This window comes from Temnothorax longispinosus, chromosome 9 (genome assembly GCF_030848805.1).
Source record: "Temnothorax longispinosus isolate EJ_2023e chromosome 9, Tlon_JGU_v1, whole genome shotgun sequence".
Classification (NCBI taxonomy): Eukaryota; Metazoa; Arthropoda; class Insecta; order Hymenoptera; family Formicidae; genus Temnothorax; species Temnothorax longispinosus.
In genome coordinates, this window is record NC_092366.1 from 754,416 (window position 1) to 774,978 (window position 20,563).

The window sequence follows — 20,563 nt, forward strand, 5'->3', positions numbered from 1 at the left end:
TTTATCTAATCGTATACCAACAAAATAACGTTTCTTTCATTATTTGTGTATTCTAAAAATCATTAACAGCCTAATGCGGATCTTTAACGTTTTCATTATTTATGATATTCTTATAATGTATAATAGTTCGCGGGAAGAGATATATGATTGATCCGAGGCGACCTACATAAGACTACTGAAGACAATAGTCAAGCACCGAACTCACAACTGAATTGTAAACGACGAGGCTTTAGGGCGCTCGAAGTCGAAGGTAGAGACTCCCCATTACCCTCTTGCTATTACTCCCTCTCCACTTTGCTTTGTCACTTCTCCCCTAACAGAGAGAGAGAGAGAGAGGGAGAGAGAGAGCGAGTGTGTGTTTGTTTGTTTGTATGTGTATATGTAAGTGCAGTTATCACACGTGCTACGACGAACACGTATGATAGCTGCACACTTCTAGCAATGCCATGCGTGCGTGCAACCGTGCGTGCGTGCAAACGCGCGCGCAGTTGTATGTATATCTCGAAAGAGATGCCAGGAACTGATACGAAATCGATAGAACCCAGTTTCCAACGACGTGACGTGCCAGCGTTATATACCATTCGCCTAACAGCAGCATCAACCGGCGACAGGAACAACCACAACACTATACCAGCGATCTTCCAGGCGACTCGCGCGTCACTCGAGTATACGCTCTGATTAGGGAGATAGATATGTTCCCTACATCTCTCTCTCTTCCCCCCTTCCTCTCTCAAAAAAAGATTGACGATACTCCGGGCTAATATCATAAATTTTCAAAAAAAGGTTACAGGGAAATTACAACAGTACATTTTTCTCATCTGTGCCGCACACAATTGCCATAAATAAAAAATTCCATATATGTATATATATTCGTAAATAATGATAAAAGAAGTAAAAGAAAGACGTAAATTTAATCAATATTTATAATATTGACAAAAAAATCAATAAAATAACGTTAATATTTTAAAGATTGATAAAGCACATACACACAAATACACATTTATATAATCGTTTACAAGGTACCTACATCATATTATCGTCTAAAAAAGTATGTCAGCAAATGTAGCAAACGATGATTGAAAAAGATGAAGATTTTATGAACGATTAAATGAACAATTTGCTCGTGCGTAATGCGCGAGTAATACGCATTTACATGGAAACCAGATTAAATCAGATTTTCATTGGTCACGAAAAGTGAGAGGTAATTGCTCAGAATTAATACCGAGTCTCATATTTTCGTTCAGCCGGTGTTCCGACGGTTTCGCGAATACAAATCACCAGTCACGAATAATAATCGAATGCTGTTTAATCGCGAGCGTTTCACATGAGGCATTATAATTGAATAATTGCTTTTGTCCATAAATATAAAATGAATACTTTATCAAACGTAGAAAATTTTAGTAGCATACATATATTTTGTAAAGCAATTTTCAATATCTTGCGAAAACAATTATTAACGCTTGTTCTCCAAGAATTAATAACTCAGTTAAATTAATTACTGTCCCATTGACGTCAGAGACGCGCCATGACAAGTCATGATCACTATAATACCCGCGTTCTCTCTCGGTGACAAACTTGGGGAACGTGGTGCGATTGGCAAACAGAAAGCCCGCATATACCGATAAGGAATTATGATGTTGACGGTTACATCACGACTGCTCGTAAGTGATTTCCGAACGGAAAATTCGCTGCCGAATGCATCATCACTCGCGGCAGCCTTCCTTTTCAGAGATTTCGACATATGCGGGTAGAAATTTTTGATTGTAATAAAATTTTCAAATACAGATAATTTTTAATTTTTTTGTTTCTTTAATGTAGAAAATTTCTTAGCGATTGTATATTTTAAATTAAATATTCGTCAAGGCTTAAATTTGTATTGTTTAAAAATATTAAAAATTAGCGATAAATATTATTTATAGCTAATTTTAATTTAAATATTAAGAGAAATTAATATTTTATTAACAACATGTGTCTCGGAATCATAATTTGCATAACTTGAATTTTTAGCATTATACAGCTCGCGAGTAAATCTAAAAATTTTATCTTCGTTATACGCGAAACTTTTGAAAAGTCGGGAACCACTTAGATAGAAAGATTCTTGTTAGAAGATTCAGTATACAGTTCAATCTCTCTTAAGGTAATAGTTTGTCTCTGATGGAAAACTACGTGAAAGCAATTCTCGAAAAATTGTCAACACGGAGAAATTCCAAGTTTTTGATCCGTAGCGAAGCAACGTCGCACAAATCCATAAAAGATTTTATTAAATAGTCGAAACCACTCGCCTCGTCCCCGCGTTGAAAAGGAGCATGAAGTTTTAAGGGAACGAGAGGCAAAAGAGGGCGCATTGCATTGGCTAGATTAAAGGAAAAACTTTGCGATTATTCAACTTTACCATTCCGCCTTTTCGGGACACTTCATTCTTTTCGCAAATGCGATTGACGAATTTGGAACATTGTACATTCATCCATTTGCGAGCACTCGCTTTATCTGCTAACTGGGCTAGGCAAAAAAATCCTAACAAATTATAATAAAACGCAACTATCTACCTACATACTTTATCAGAATTTTACTTTGATATTCGATCAATATACTTATAACATTTGGAATTGAAAAGTTGACAATTTTACGACTTCTCTTAGAATATAATGCAAAAAATTCTTTTTATATGTTAATTAAATGTATGACAAGTGTCATAAGTCGGATAAAATTTTACTACAAATAAAAATCAAATTTACAAATTATCCTAGAAGCAGAATCGATTCGTTATGCACGATTGAAAAGTCGCTTTGTGTATTTCTCGTAGGAAGAACGGCTTTCCGAGTTCTGACTTCTGACGCAGGCATTAGAAAACAAATCCGCGGAATCTGAATAGGCAACAAGATTCCTGTCGGTAGTTTAAATCAACCTTCCACGACCTTCGCCTCCCTGTTTCCTTTCCAGCGAAATATCTTCAGGTGGTTCGCTGTTATGCCAGAGGAGCAATATAAACGCAGTCGTCCCGTAGGAATATAGCAGAGAGAGAACCGTCAGTTTAGTTATTTTGATATCAAATTATTAAACCTCGCGCAGCTATTTAAATCAGCTTTCCTCGCTATTTCCCTCTCCGCCGTTTTTATTTCCTTACCTACTTTTATCCAAAACCTGCGAGATTCTTCGCCGCGTTCACGCTCAAAGAATCACTCGGTATTTCTCAATATTAATTTGAATTTTGCGAAGAAAAAAAGAGCGAAAACAAAAAAAAAATACGTACATAAAAGAACTCTCTACGGTACTCACGCAGATTGGCGCTTGACGAAAGTCACATTGCGCTCGAGTAGTCCCGGAGAATGTTTTTTAGGAAGAATCTCCTTAAGAAGGATTCTGAGCGAGACCAGAAAGCACCGAAGTTTTCGAGTAATCGCGGTTATTACTGGAAGTGCAGTTGCTAAAGTTTCACGGTAAATAACGAGCGAATTAGAATTATTGTCGGAAGAAAGTAGAGGATACTTGGTGCGAAATTTTACAAAGTCCCGGGTAGCCCGTCTTTCAATAATGTACTCTGTTTCCATCCTACGTGTCGTGGCGGTTTTCACGATTGTCCCCGAGAAAATTAAGAAGAAGCTTCCTTTCTTCGTAATGAAGAAATATCAACCACAAAAAATTTCTAGTCGTCATATTTTTATAAATATATTATAGCGATTTATATACACTGTGACGTTATCATTTGGAATCTCAGCTCGAATAACGATGTAAAATTATTATCAATTACGAATGTGACTACAATTCTCACTCTTATATTATTTTTGTACCGCAATATCACAGTGAGCCATATTATTATATTATTATATATTAATTAACGTAATTAGTGTATCAATATCACGATATTGTTATACGTCACCGGTGAAATGATTATGGCATTAAACTATACGGCGTGAAGTCGCGTGACGCGATGCACTATCTCTTCTTTTAGGTCCATGTCGAAGGATCGTTTCGCACCCTTATGATAAAGAATGACCCCTCGTTCTTTGGTACCCCCGCCAACAGGGGAGTTGCCTCGGCGGTAAGAACTTATCGTATCCGCAAAATCTCTCCCGCCACCGTCCAAAGAGTAAGAAAACTTATCAGATCGCTCGTAAAAAGTTATTTTCCGAAAATGAACTCGCCGACATTGTCTGCCGGCGTGAACAATACCCCATAGGGTTCCGGCGGTGGAAGATACGCCGCAAGATGATTCTGTCAACCGGCGCGTTGATCGAGTCGATAACTCTTATAGAGTTGACTAACTCGGATATACTTTATCCATCCCCCTTTCGTATTATACTTATTTTCGTCCATGAAAAGAACTGGGACATCTGGAAAAAAATTTTCCAGGTTTATAAGATACCTTCGAGAAAAATATACATGTAACTCTTTCGAAGGTATTCAATTTTTCATTGAAATAATTTTAACACTACGACATATACCGCTAAATATTCCCTAAGATTCTCTCTTATCAAGACTTATCAAGTTGCGTGAGGTATATATATATCTATATATATATCGTCATAAATTCAGAGGAATATTTTCTCTTCGGTCGCTTATATAATCTCATCGTTTTGATGTTTATTCGCACCCCAAGGCTTTCAGCTGGAGTCTCAAGGATCCAGGATCGCTAGCTTGGATCTTTTCAAATCTCACGTGATTCCACGTGAAACAAAAAGATTACAGAGGGATTCCGCGTATAAAGACGAGCTCGTGAAATCTCACGAGGGGGGCGAAAGAGAGATAGAGAGGTGAAGGCGTAGAAAATGATGAAATAACTATAAAGTTTCGCTTTACGAGGAAGGGTGGACTCGAGAGCTTATTGGACTCGACGCGTTTTCGCGAGGCGACCTTCGAATCCGCAATCCCTTCCGGATGTCCACGGTGATTTTCCTTACTTCCTCTTTCTCGCAGCGCGCGCACACACATACATACATCTGTGGAAGATTGCACGGGACAGGTCGAGAGAGAGAGAGGGCTCTCTCCGCGGAAAGTGTCTCGTCCCGTATGGCCGTAAGGGCCACGATTTTTCTGTCCACGAGGCCAAGGCTATGCTTTTCTCTTAAAGCGCGCGTCGAAAGCAATGGGAAGCGCGGCTTTATTTGCCGAGAAAACACTTTGCGAAACGAAATAAAGTATCACGCGGCAAGGAAGATAATGGCTTTTCTTTCCGCGCTCGCTTTCCCATCAACGAAAATGGACGCGCTGAAATATTTCTCGCGAGGAGAAAATTGGAACTTGCTTCGTTACGCAACGACTAAATGCCAAATAATGCACCTTATCGCGAATAACAATAAAGAGACAGTACGCTCCGCTGCGAAAAAAGAAAAGAAACGTCCAATCTCCGGCGAGAGCAATTCCTGAAAATCGCTCTCTCTTTCTCTCTCTTGCGTGTGCGCGCGCGCGCGATTCCGCGTAATCATCCGGAATCGCCGCCGCGGGAAATTGCGGTGGATTAGACGCCTTATTCCGCCCCGGGGGCGGCAAGCTCGCGCCCGACTTTATTCTAATTAGTCACCGGAAAGCTCGGAAAGCGCGATACTTTCCTGAAGTGCCGGCGGGCGCGCTTCCGGTGAAACGAAAAGGACCTCGTAAGAGCTAGGCGAGAGAGAGAGAGAGAGCGAGAGACAGGAAGGGAGGTGAAAAGGAGCGCGAAGGAGTCGGAAGTGACCGTGCTCGTTCCACCGCGTATTCGTCGTGTCTCAAGAATAATTCTCGGCGCGAATAATGGAGTGGGCCCGTTCAAAAGTCCCATAAATTCCACGAAACGTGCTACCTGCTGTGGTGGCTTCGTAGAGACGCCGGGCGTCCCGCGCTCCGCGCAGCTTGATGGCGCTCCTGAATATATCGGTGTGGCGTTATGTTAACAGAATAGAGAGAAAGCGAGAGAGAGAGAGAAAGACAGAGCAAACACGGTGGTGGCCGTGCTGGATACGATATTCTATAGCGAGAACGAACAGGCGAGTTAAATAGCCGGAGGCTACCAATTCCCCGGCCGCTAACAGCCTTCGCGCAGAGCAACTCGCCGCGTCCGCGTCGCGTCGTACCGGGCCAGCTGAGCACCGGAGCTCTTCCCGGTGACATTTAAGGGCTGGCGCAGCGATAATTTCGCGTATGTGCGCTCCGCTAATTAGCGACGCGACGTCGACGCCTGGAATCAATCGATAATGGTTCGCGAGGGCAAGTCGACGGCGCGCCGCACACATGCAGCGATCGTTACATTTTGATCGCACGAGATTGTTCACGTTTAGCAGCCGCGAGCTCTGTTCCATGCGACCGTTCCGGCATTTCCGGCGTGCGCACCCTCTGATTTACTGCAACTCGGTGTGTACACGCGGCCCCTAACCGGCAGACCAATAGACTTCTCGACTTGGCTTTAAGACAATCGGCCCTATTTGGAGATTGTTGACCACAGCGGATTATACGCAATCAAAACGACAATAGCGTCGCCTAATGCTTGTGTCAACGGGAAACTTAACACGAGAAAGATCAGTGCCGAAATATCAGTTTTAGAAGAAAAGTACAGTAAATTCTTGTAACGTGATACTCGTATAACGTGAATTTATATAACGCGACGAAAAAATTGCGGCATTGCTCGTATAACGCGGTAAATCAGCCCCATATAAAGCCCCAATTAAATTCAAGTAACAAAGCAATTAATCATTATGGTACTAAAATAAGTGCATAAACTTGTTTCAATGAGGCAAATTGAATTCTTGTTTGACTTTTCAAATTTAATTGTTTTGATTTTTGTTTTATTTCAAGACAAAATAAAAATTCTGTTGTTAATCCTTTCGTTCCCATTCTAGTCATGTGGCTACGTACAAATTATGAAATAAAATATTACTGCCTGCGAATATGATATATATATATATATATATATATATATATATATATATAATATCTATGAAATATATTGTAGCTAATTATAGTTTTACCTTACAGTTTTGCATAGTTATAAAAACTTTACATTTGTAGATAGCATGTAGGTATTGATATGTATTAAAAAATTTCTCGATAACAGAGTATCGTCAATATCGTCATCTTTCGTTCGTTGCCGTTACAGTTCGGTGTGTGAAAAATTATCATAAATACAATAAAAGCTTGCAAAATTATAACTTAAAATATTTTAGTAAAAAGATTTTTGTAAAAGTAAATAAAATTTTCATTGTACATATAATAACTTTGCAATGCAAATTACTATTAACAGTGTTGCAAAATATATAGATAATTACAAAATAACATGCAAAAAACATATCTCTTTAAATTTTTCCAAAATATCAAAATGTTTTTTATTAAACGCTTATTCGTCATATACACATAAATTTGGGAATAAAAGTGTTAAAGCCTTTATGTAGAAATTAAAATTTATAAACATTTCTACATACATATACATAATCCGTATATATAATGCGGCTTGTATTATACGCGAATTCATGTAATGTGAAGAACTCTCGTATTATACTGTATTTTTCTAAATAATGAAATTCGAAATCGTCATTACGGTAATTAGCAGAAATCATACGCACATTTCTAAAAAAAAACGTCATTTAATCTTAAAATTATATCTAAGTCATAATTCCTAATTCGTTATATGATAAACTAAATCTTTTAATCAATCGCTGAATCAATATATTTATTCGATTAATAGAAGTTTCGATGTCTTTTTTTAAATAATCTCGTCTCATGGATGTAACGTAATGTTACATTTTTCTTGTCAGCGGAAACTATTCTATTAATCATCAGTCATCAAGATAATCCGGGCTGCGTGTAGCAAGTGCTCTTTGTTTCGCACACCGTGTGTATAGTAGGGCACGTGTAAATTTGAAGCGCACGGCGGAGCTTTCCCCGAGTGTTGATCGAGCCTAGGAATCCGTCGAGATTGCGCGGGCGGTAAGAGTGCTTTACCGACAATCCGAGCAGAATGTCGGAAGGAATCGTGAACCGGATGATTCAATCAACTTGGTAGAATACCTCCGATGCCCGCGAGTCGGACGGGAATTGGATCGCAGCGCAACGAACTTGCGCACTTTCGGCTGCCGCTCGCGATTTTCTTTTTTAATCCCTTGATACCCTTCTCCGAGCCCCGATCCGATGTATTTGTCGCATCGTATTACACACTTCCCCGACATTTTCTACAGTTTTTCTACATCCGAGCAAAGTGTGAATGACCCCGTCGTCGACGAATTGATGATATATTTCTCACGCGCGTTTTTTGTGAGTTAATAAATTAAATAAAAATAATACAAAATTACAAAATATATAAAGTAAATTTAAATTTGTCTTGTTTATCCTTTCTCTTTTTTTCTTTATAGCAATTACATAGTAAATATAATCAACGTGAATTTTTCTTGCGTAATATATGTAACCATGTCTTCAGTATTAATTAATGTCAAGATAATAATCTCAGTCGAGTATTTCTTATTTCACTCTGTTTGTGAATATATATTTGATACAGACTAAAAGTACAGACAAATCGCGAAGCGCGTCAGCAACAACACGTGAACGTAACAAACGATAACGGTAAAAAGCCCAAGCTGTAACATCGCCTGACGAACAATCGCAGCGTGCCTCCTGTGTCTCCGAATATTAATTACTCCACTCGGAAAGAAACGAATCATCATCCGCGGAGTTCGTCTCTTATTGCATTGCAAACTAAGAAGAAGCAAGCGCATTGAGCGATCTACTAAACGTCGACGATCTTTTTCGACCGGCGGTGGTCCTACCTCTTTGCAGCAAGAACAGAAAGAAGAAGACGAAGAAAAGAGGAAAAGTAGAAAGAGTAGACGGGAAGCAAGAATAAGCAAGAAGTCGAAAAGGGACGGAGACGACGACGGGAAAGGAGATCTGCAATCTTTGAGAAAGAGAGAAAGAGAGAGAGAGACGTGGAAAGGCGACGAAGGCGAGAGCAGTGGCAGGAGGGTAAAAACAATTAGCCTAGCACCCTATCTCACCCCGGCATGCATCATAGGGTGGGGGGTACCCGCTGCTCTCTCGAGGTGGGAAAAGGAGACTGCTGGAGATGAGCCTCCATGAATATATCGATATCCCATTAGAGGGTTCCCTCTTCACCGACCGCCTCCCCCTCCCTCCCGCCGCTTCTTCGGCCCTCTCCCGCGCACCCTCTCGTCTCGTCATCCGCGCGCCTCCGCTTGCCACTAGACTGTTTAAAGAGTGGCTGGAAGCCAGGCGCTGTGGTGTTCGGATGAACGCCCGCGAGGATCGCGTGCCGAGTTGAGGGAACGAGGAAGAGGGAAAGGAAAGAGAGGAGAGAGGCTGGCGCGTTCGTGCCACCCTCCGCGCACCCTGATGGTTCCGCCAGGGTGTTCGATCCTGGAATGCAGGCTGCCGGTTTCAGGGTGGAGTTTCGCATCGCATCCCGCGCGCCGGCATCGACGCGGACTAACGGCCTCGATCTAATCCCGACATTAATGCCACGGCAGGCAACCGTTACCCGTTTTGCACCTATAAACCACCCAGATCCTCTTGCTATGCGTTTCAGTCCTTTCATCGGTGTGAAGAGGCGAGAGAAGGAAGAAGAAGAAAGGAGGCCGAAGGGGTTAGGCGCGATCGAGTGAAACGATCGTTTCGCTTGTAACGGCTCCCCTTTTCTTCTTCTTTTTTCCCCCTTTTTATCGTCGCGAGACGGAAAATATCCCTCACTTGCATATAACTACCGCATTATATTTTCGATCACGTCTCAGGTGCAGGTCCTCGAGGACAAGGCTGCAAGACACTCGCTCGAGGTCGGAAACGAGCGAAAAAGCGAGATCGATCGATCTTACCGCGCGAGCGAGCGAGCGAGCGAGTGACCGCCGCGTAGGAGAAAAGATCCGATTTAGCAAATTGCCCGTGCGGATTATTCGCGCTTCCTTCCTCGCGCGTGGAAAGCACGTGCCGCGAACTTTTTTCATTTCGAGCCCTCGAGACCACTCCGCTATATCTGCGAGTGTGCTTAACGTCGGAAAAATTTCGCCTGCTCTCCGGCAACGATGAGACTTCATCTATCCTTAAATGAGCGCGCAGGAAGGTCGTGTCGGACTCCTTGCAAGATCGATAATACATTTCCCTCGATTTTCGCGATCGATCAGAGTTTGCACCGGAGTTATACTGTCATAAATTATTAAATTATAAGTTGCCGTTGCAAATTATACACGGGCTAAATATTACTTTGTCTAATTATATAATTTGTTAATTCGTCTCAAATAATATAATGGTAATGTATAATAATACTATTATATATTCTAAAGCTCAAATAATACTCTAATATCCATTATCTTATATCAATAGATATTCTTTAATTATTTTAAATCTTTATTTCAATATTGATTTCCCTCTTAAAAATATCTATAAGATATAAATCATATCCGTAATACATCGTAAGTCATTAAATTATAAGTTACTGTTACTGTAAATTGTAGACATGCTAAATATTTTTATAATTCGTCTCAAATGCTATAAGCATCGATATAATAACACTCTTTAAAATCGAATATTCTCTAATATTCAAATATCGAGTTTTTAACTTTTTTAAATCAGAATTCGATATTAATCCCTTTTAAAACATTCACTAATAAGATTAATTAATGTTAATGTATTAATAATACAATTCTCTCAATATTTTCTATGCATTGCATTGTTTAATCTTAATATTATCCCGTAGCTAAAAAACGTCTAACAACCGTAGATCCGTGACTCGGCCTATACACACAGGTGCACGGTAAGATTGGACTCCTTCCCGCTTTCTGCTCGGTATTCCACGAAAGTTCTTCGCCTCTTCCACCCCATTACACTTGGCCAACCGAGTAAAGAGTCTCACTTTATTTTTGACCACGTACCGAGATAGCTAGGAATTTCATTTCTCGCTTCCCTAGGGGTATAGTTACGTTCAGATCAGGATATCACCCTTGCAACACTTCTCGCCCCTAAGAAATATTATTCCGCAAGAATCGCTTTCTTCCACGGCGCGGTCTCCTTGTTTCCTCTTTTCCTTTTTTTATATTTCCCATTATCTCGATCGCGATTTCGACGCGTGCAGCATCACACTATTTGATATGAAAGAACTATGATTCTGCAGCGCGAAGGAACTATATATATACGCGGATAAAATTAGAGGTCTATATCTTTCGGGATCATATAATTCTTATCACAGAACATCTTTTTACTACTTACTTTTATACGATTATTTTCTGAATAATTTAAAATAGTCGCTTTGATAGCAGCAGAGCGAGTAAGATCTTTCTTTACGGTCGGTTTCGTTGCATTTCCGCGACACAACGCGCCAAAAATTCCATGCGTCTCGGGGTGGGTTTATATATGCTGGTTAACGACTATTCGTATAAACACACCCGGCTTCATAAAAATGCGCGCGAGGAAGGGTGGAAAACAAGACCGGAGTGCTAATTAACTCATGGCTCGATGCTGAAGGCACGGAAAATGTTAGCTTCAAGCTACTCGTTGACCGCGTAGAGAAATGGATGTTTATAAAAAGGTAAAGAAGAGAGAGAAAGAAAGAAAAAAAAAGTGAAAACGACGTCGCGTGACTCGCACGATAACGGAGGGAAAGTGGTCTTATTTCTGTGAGAACCCTGGCCGGGAAGATTGCACTCCATCCATCAGTATGATCCGAGAGATACTGCGTTTCTCACACACAACACAGAAATCGAGCACAATGCGAGCGTTCGTGCGCGCGAGGCGTTCCTATCATTTGGATTTATTAACTTCAATGGGAAGAAGCACTCTCGCATTCGGCGAAATCTGTTAGCGCGAGTTAAAAATGCAAAGACGTGCACGGTCCGTTCGTGATGCAAATTCAATGCTAAATGTAGCTGTCCGAGGCTCCGATCTATATCTTTGACGCTTAATAAGAAGGAGCTTTCGCGAATACTCTTGAATTCGAGATAAATCATGCAAAGCTCGAAGTTTACGCTTAAAATACATTTTATATTTATCGCTGTGTTTTTCGCAAAAGAGCTTGGCCTTTAATAACTGCGATAACGAAAGGTTTAATAATCATTCCCAGCGAAACACGCTTATTCGTGTAAGGGCGATATTCCCGGCAAGCTGGCAGGCAAATCCCATTCAGTGCATTCTGTTCTCTTTCTCCCCTTCCTTCTCTCTCTCTCTCTCTCTCTCTCTCTCTCTCTCTCTCTCTCTTTCTCTTAACGTCTTAAACGTAAATCTAATTTTTACTCGTTACACGGCAGACTCATTCGTAGCAGCGGTTACATACAGCTCTCTCCTCAGGTTTCACGTAAGCCGCGGGCTCTCCGTTAGCAAGTACATATTCCGACGACGAGGGACTGCCGTAACCGGTGACTCAATCTCATTTACAAATGGACCAGTCACCCGCGGCAATTTCTGTAATATACTTAACCGTACTCTCTGGCGGCGCTCCGCCTCCTCCTCCTCCTCCTCTTCCTCCTTCCCCGCGTCACATCTTCCTCTTCTCCACCACCTCCTCCTCCTCTCTTTCCGTTCCTTCTCTACTTTCCCGTACTGGATAGGATTACATTGTCTGTGGACATTCTCTCGTCGGCTGCGAAACGACTACTCGCGCAATATGCATCGTCTCTTGTGATGAGGCTCGCGTTACGAATTACGCGAGGGGCGGGCGCCTCGCAATATATGCCGTCGTATAAACGTAATGCGAGATTTCGTGCCACGGAAACTGGCCGTTACGCCCACCAATTTCGAGCGGCAGACGCTGGTGCGGCCGAAGCTGTGCAGAGTGGAGCTCCGCTCGCGTCGACGCCGCGACGTGTCGGCGACGTGACGGGGATTAAGGATCGATCGCGTGGACACGCGCGATTGGGAAAACACGCGCCGAGAGAAAAGTCTCGCATCCACGAAAGTGTGCGGGCCTTGTCGGCTTACAGCTAGACCGACGAACTGACACGCCGGATCTATTATTCGCGGATTTGACGCGCCGGTATTTCGTAGGCAGAAAAACGTTCGTCGCGTTTTCGCCTGCCGATTTGCCGCGGAAATAATACCTAAATGCAAATTCGCGTAAATCAAAACGTCGCGGGTGGAAAATCGACTGATGATATTGTTTTCCGTGGGACCGCTGATCGAAAGTGCATCAATTATAAAGGTGATTATCGACTGTAATGGCACACTGCTAAATTTTGTTTTATTAATAATATATATCTATAATTCCATTAAATGTCGAAATTGAATTCATGAACGGATCTCGGCCATGATTTCCATTAACTAGAAATATCGTTCTTTCCGAACGGTTTAAGAATTTACGACACAGCGCGCGAAATGATAAAGAGAATATTAACTCCCGTTCCTCACACATGGAAATATTGCATATGCTGCTGGTCATTTAACACTTTGATAGTAGGGTAATTATTTGCGACGTGGAGTAGCAATTAACCTAATGCGAACGGCGCTTCCTCCTAATTCGAATGCAAATATTACCATATGAAAGTGCAGTTGCTGAACCAGCTTACGATCTTCGCGTAGAAATGATATTAATACGAGCGGGGCTCCCATTTAATCCGCCGTAACGTTTCAAGAATATCGGAGCTTAATCGTAAATTAAGTGATTAACGATGCGACAGTTGGACGCTAATTAAATCTCGCGGTGCCAAATTAGATCGTAGGTACGCAGTAATATCGGAACGGAATCAAAGTACGCGTCAAAACGTTTGCAGCGCAATTCAGTTCGACAATAGTGCGTCGAATTGTATTAAAATAGGCTTTGAAACGAACGCGAATGAGAAGCAATTACGGCAAAGTGATTATACTGGCTCGTCGAACAGTAGCAAAAGGATTATTTATTTGACGTGCGCTTTAATTCAATTTTTCAGATTCCATCGTCGGGATCAATTAAACAGTTTGGAATTATATTAAATTTCCGTGAAAAGTGAATCCACTTCGTCGCGCGAAGTGGATCATACTCGCGGCCAACTATGCTTTTAACGTAAGCCTTTTTGAAGTGAGTTTAGGATTCGTTCTCGGCGGCTTTTTGCGTAAGCTTAAGCTTTTCTAACGAACTTATGCATGCAATTTACGAATATCGGAGCTTTTCCGCGTTCCTTTCCGCTGCTGGATGCTTCTCGCGGAGACGGTGACATTTCAATCCGCGAGCTATATAATTAACGCACGCGAGCGAAAACGCGAGAATGCGGTCACGCGATAAGCGAAACCAATTAGATTCAAACGCGGTGTCGAACAAGCAAACTGAGTCGTTCGCCTACCTCAAGGGCAGAACTTATAATTTGCGTTGCCTAGGGAACTGCAGGTAACGTTACCGAGTGGTCGACGACAAATGCGATGCGACGTCTAGAACGCGGATCGTTCTCTCGGTTTTAATCCTGGTTGAACCTTCTGAACGATACTACATTCTACATTATACGGAGTAACGTTGAAAATTACACGACCGCAATCGTCAACGAGAACTCGAGACACTTCGTGAAAGAATTAAAGAAATAAATATTTACAACGGTTTAGTTAAATGCAGTTAGAGCAAGAACAAGCGCAAGAGAGATATAGGCATTTTTTGTATCTTTTCCACATCGCAATAAGTTTAATATTTTTTTTCGTTTATTTCACTGTTTTACAAAATAATTTTTTCGAGCACGAAAAGAAAATATTTATTTCCCGTAGTTTATTTCTGAATATGACCCCGTCTATTATAAATTACTCAATCGTGTCACAATTTTGAAACAGTTGCAGTTGAAGTTAAAAAAAACTATTTTACTGTATTTTGGCATATTATAATTATGATATATAACGTGTTGAAGTTTTATTGCAATAAAAATTAATTATATTGTTAGGACTTTTATTTCTTAAAAGGAATTTATTATATCAATTATATAGTTAAAAAGATATTTATGGTTAACATAAGATCTATGTAAGTCGCAATTTTGACGCAACAGACCTTACATTGATCATAAATATCTTTTTTTTTAACTTTTTAACTTTTTATAATTGACACAATAAATTCATTTAAAGGCTACAATTTTGATTGCAATAAAACTTGTCCAATACACCATATATCGTAGTTACAATATGCCAAAGTAGCTATTTTTGCAACTTTAATCTTAAATTTCTCAACATTGTTGTGTAACAGAACAATATATATATCAAATTGAGCGCCAAAACATTATGAGAAACGATTACCTTCGTTCTTATACATTTTTTTTTACACAATGTTTTTTACAAATCAATATTCAACAGCTTCATAAATTAAAATTATGCATATATATATATATATATATATATATATATATAACAGATTGAAGTAATTTTACTATGCGATTAACGGTTCTTATACGTTAAAACTTATACACTGTTATCATAGGATGTTATCTTCTTACCCTAAACTTAGCAAACTTGATACAAGATATAGTTCTGCCGCAAGCCTCAATTGCAATTTACAATGTGGACCTCCGTTCTAGTTCGGAAACGGATTTACCGGAATGAAGAAATAGTATAGAACTCCCAGCACTCCTATGCATATTTGAAGAATCTTCGTCTAACGCTCCACTGAAAGTATAATCAACCTTGAAATGGGGAACGTTCGCGAGTGGGGAACGTTGAACGCGCGGTGCGCGAGGGAAGCTGCGAAAATTTAAAAAGCAGAATGGAGATGAAAAAGTCGAGCTGCAGCCGCTAGCTGCTGCGGGGAGTCTGTCAAGAAGGCTGACGGCGTTTATTAGGCGGAAAAAAGGCGAGCCAAGAGAATTAAACGATAGCGTGGGAAAACCTCGGAAGTCGGTCCGAGGTAGCGCGGCGGCGCGCGGCGGCGGTCTGTGCGAAACGACGGTGACCATGAAAAGAAATTTCACTGAGCTTCCTCGCGAAAGCCCGCGGCGAAGATTTGAAGAGCATAAAAGGATTTCACGACGAACGACACAATCAGGAGCGCGCGTAAAATCGAGGCAATTTTCAAAAAAGCTCGCCGTGGAATCGGTGAGGCGGTACGCGAGGCAGAGGGACGACGGGGGGAGGGAGGGAAAGTACGCGGATGGAATTAACCTCGGCGAAAGCTTGTCAAAATAAACTCAGAGAAAATTCCTCCGTGGCTGACAATAAATTTGAACCTCGAGGTTATAACATCGCCCGGATGCTGAGTCAGAATACAGCGGCAACGTCTCTTCTATGACGAAGTTCAGAGAGGGCGATGATATTTCTATCTGATTCTCAATCTCGTTAATTATATTTGGGTGTTAATCACGAGATTATTTTCTTATAATGTACTACCGTTAATTAAAGGAAAATTTAATATCAGAAAAGCACTCTTGTATATCGTTATAATTGATAATTGCATAATTCCAGAAAAAATAAAAAAGCTACACATACTAGATGTAGTGCGTTATAACATAATTTTATAATAGCTTAGTCAAAGCTGTGTAGTAATTGTAAGTCAGAGAGTATATAAAAGAGAATCCTCTTTATATGTATATATAAAATTGCACATGCTAAGGATATATTATTAAATAAAATTTCCTTCTCCATTTCTTCACGGGATTCCATGCAGATAATGGCTCGATGATTGCCGATGTATAGTGTCGTTTTAGTAGCTATAGTCGCTACTCCTGAAGAGTTTGCACACGGCGGAAGAATTTTCCCCCGCAAGTTTCTTCGTTCTTCTCTCTCGCAGCAGGGTGTAATAATTTCGCGGACGCGCAAAGTTTCGCGGCGGAATATCTCAAGGTCCGGCCTCGAAAGGTCGTTCCTCAGGATAAATCAGCCGAGGAGCTCGCGCGCGCGTTACTCTCTTCCGCGGATGATAACTTTGGCGAATACTATTTCACGCTCAAATTCTCGGCGCCGCCGAATTACGGCGATAATGGAATTCGATCGACAAGAAGAATACGATGAGTTTGCCCGTTCACACGATATTATTGCGAGTAATGCGAATATAAATGCCCGAACATATAAATAAGTCGATATAAAATCATTTAAGATATATTTTTAGGCAATTTAGCTTTTCTGCATATAAAAATATTTATTCTTTTATTCTCTATTATAGCTTCCCTCGCTCGGGATATTAACTGAGATACCAAAAAAAGAGGAAACGCAAGGAATCCCATTACGTAAACGTTTGTTTTGCGATACGTGGAACCGAATGTAAAAAGATCTCTCTTCATCGTGGATCGATGCATGGACTATCAGATGTTTGCGTGAGCTCAAGAATTGCTCTCGATTGCTACTCACGCGCGAGTGGACTGATCCTTCGGCAAATAGCATCAGAAACATTTCCTCCTGAAATATCTACGAAGACGAAGTATCTGCTTCCCTCCCCCCTCCCCCCTAACCACGTCCTTATTCTCCTCTCTACAATTTGACTCACAGAATTCCCTCGGCGACTTTGAAAACATCCAATCGCGGTGGTAAAGGTTGGAAGTCCGGTGTCCTCCTGTGGTGAGCTTCACCCCCAAACGACTTCACAATGAACACCGACCCGAAAGGGGTAAAGCAGTGGTATAAACGACTCATTGAAAGTCCGATGGACCAACAAGGAGGGGCGAAAATGTCGAGAAAAAGGAAGAGAGAGAAAGAGAATGGCAAGCGAGATGGCAAGAGTGGAAAACGCGACTGGCAGAAAAGGCCGGGGTCCACCGGAGAGCTAATTCTTTCGACTCTCGCTCTAAATATTGGAATAAATTGAGGCTGGCCCCTTCGATTTCGCACCCGAGGTCCCATCTCCGACAAGCCTGCGGCCACCCCACGGCCGCACCACTACTCCGACAACGGTGGAGCTGTGGCGGCGTCGTCGGGGGTGGCCCTTATCACGTGTACGCTTCACTGCGCTTCTTCGTGGCTGAAGGCACCACGAACCTTATACCCCGTCCCGTCGGCGTTACCAACCCTCTGATCCCCGACCTACCCCCCGGCGGCCACAAGCGACTATTTGCAGCCGGCGGATGCGCCCGCTAACGGGTGATCCATCAATTTCCAGATAATCCTTTCGTCTGCCGATCGAAAATAAAGATGCGGCGACTCTCGAAGAATACTTTTGCATTTTGCTGCTTTACTTTGGCGCGACACTTCGATTTCTCGCGAGAACAAAATATTTATCGCTTCGCTCATGTGCACAACGTGCGAAAGATTTATATGTGACAGCGAGTTTACTTTATTCTACAGTCCGTCGGCGTTAAGTTATGCCTATCTGTCCGATTTTATAATCTCCGCGCGACTATCACACTCCCGGAATCTGTTTATCTTAATATTTAGCGCCGAGTGTGCAACGAGAGAATATCTCTCGTTAAAGCTCGCCGTGAAATATTTGTTTGAAAATCGGAGCTAAAATGTAATCGCATAAATTTGATGTATAATCGTCTCTTATTTTAAGCAGCGCCAATCACGCTTGCGTGATGACGGAGCGAGGGGATATCATCGTCGAATAAAGGGAACGGCCAATTCCGAACGATCTTTTTTTCTTCTTCGAATACCGAGCCTGAGCATCTCCCGATGCATATTTCGCAGGTGATTCCTCCTCCATTTAATCTCGCAGAAAATTTCACATCTCCGCTGCGCGCGCGCATGCATTTACATCGATATCACCTCCGCGCGTTTGCTTCCATCGCTAGTTTAGGCATCTCCGCCAAACGGATGTTCGCGAGATAGTTTTGGAACACCGGTTCTCCTAAAAGTCATTCATAGATAACTGCACTTGGAACATTAGCACGCGCGTACTCTCTCCGCGCGCTCTGTTGTCTCGCCCTTAAAGTCACGAAGTCCTCCTTCGACGACGAGCAACTGCGAGAGCCTCAGCTGCTACTACTGCCTTAACGGCTCGTCCAAAAACGATCCTACTAATTTATTTATACCGAGTGTGTGCGGTACAGTAAATAATTACGCTGAGCCGAAAGTTCGGCACGGGAGCCCGCCCCCGTGTAGCTATCATGGTTGATCAGGGAAAACTTTTCACTTTCGAAGAACTCTAATATAGAGAATCGCTTTATCGAGTTTATTTGTTACACTAGCTAAAGTGTCCCAATCACGCACGGAAAGAACGGTTTTGCTGAAGTATCTAAAAATTTAGCTATAGATATATACAGATCTGAAAATAATTTTGTTGCACCATCAAAATAATTATGTAGAACTGTCAAGCTGATTGCTAAAATGTCAAAATTTTTTACAGCATTATTATTATCTTCAGCGACAGCTGCTATAATTATTTTGATGGTGCAACAAAATTATTTTCAGATCTGTATCCAGCTAAATTTTTGGGATATTTTCAGCAAAACCGTTCTTTCCATGTGTCATTTCTCATTTTGATAACGGATTTTTTGATAAGTTTAAAGAGTCGAGCTTTCCTGGTAAAAGTTTCAAGGAATGCAACCTCGTCGCTACTTTTTAATATTTAACATCAAATTAAAATTCATGGCGGAATGAAGTTCGAGTGAATTTAAACGAATAAGATTTTCCCACATTTATTTGCATCCTGTTATTAATATAACATTTCGCGGACGCATTACATCGATTGAACGAATTCCGGTCACAGTTGTAATACCGGTGTCTTCGAATTCTTTCCGGGGTAAATTGAAATAATCGCCGTGTTCTCGGCGTGCCAGGGTAGATTAAGCGTGCATTCTCGCGGGCGTTTGACAGTAGCAATATTAAAATTCCTCTCCATCGCGGTGACATTATCGCCGACACGATCGTTACTAATTCTACCGGCATTCCGAGGAAATCCAGATTTCCATTTCCATTCTGGTAATCAAGAAACGCGCGCCAGCTCCTACATACTATCGGATTTTTATTCACACCCCACACTTTTTTAAACTGAATTCTCTCCATTAACGAAGGAAAAAATCACGATTTGTATAAACGGTTGCTATCTTCCTTTTGCCGTACCTAAATTTTTCATACCGATGATCAGTAACTGAAATCTAGGTTCGTAATAAGTACGGAGATGGAACTTGACAAATACCAATAAAGATGTTAACCTCGTAAATATAAGCGACTTTTTAAGTGCGCCGTCGGTGTAAGAAGATTTAGAAAAGAGAGCAGTATATGTATATTCCTCGGATCTTGCCAATATTCATAACTTACACACTAACTTAACTCAATTTTATGCCTCGCCCTTACACTTTGTTCTGCTTCGACGTTATGGATACTATCGCTTCCGACTTGAGCAAACATCCTGTTAGGTAATAAAGAACTTACACCAAAGTCAAGAGCCTCGGCATATCTGTTCTGTACGGTACATATCGCTTATTATTTATTGCTTGCACTATTGTTTACCAAATTTAACAATTCCTGCAATATAATATAAACTTATATGTGATTAATGCAATCAGCGATAAAAGAAATTATCCCGTACCTAATTTTTTAGAAAATATTAATCGCAAATAATATTAATAAAAATGATAACAACATGGACATTTTCATTAACATTTTATTAATATTTTAAAGATAAAATTCTTATCTCTCTATTCGTATGTTTTAAAACTGTAGACGCTCTTGTATCTGTAATATTTAGTTTAAAAAATTCGTTATTACTTCCCCATGGCCATATTGACTGCGGATAGGATATCTGCAATGAAGCTAATCTGGACTACGACAATCCCGCTATATCGACTCGCTTGATATTTCC

At 41.1% G+C, this 20,563-nt stretch overlaps 1 long non-coding RNA gene across 2 annotated transcripts in view; it reads right to left on the minus strand.

Moving 5' to 3' along the window:
* The window catches only part of LOC139818622 (uncharacterized), a 106,156-nt gene that overhangs the window by 56,852 nt on the left and 28,741 nt on the right, over window positions 1-20,563 (minus strand). The window contains exon 1 of one of the 2 annotated variants that reach the window (XR_011733462.1): window positions 12,382-12,534. The exons of the other annotated variant lie outside the window; for it this stretch is intronic. This is a non-coding gene — a long non-coding RNA (uncharacterized lncRNA). Of the gene's footprint in view, window positions 1-12,381; window positions 12,535-20,563 lie in introns of those variants that run through there. 2 annotated transcript variants of the gene reach the window in all.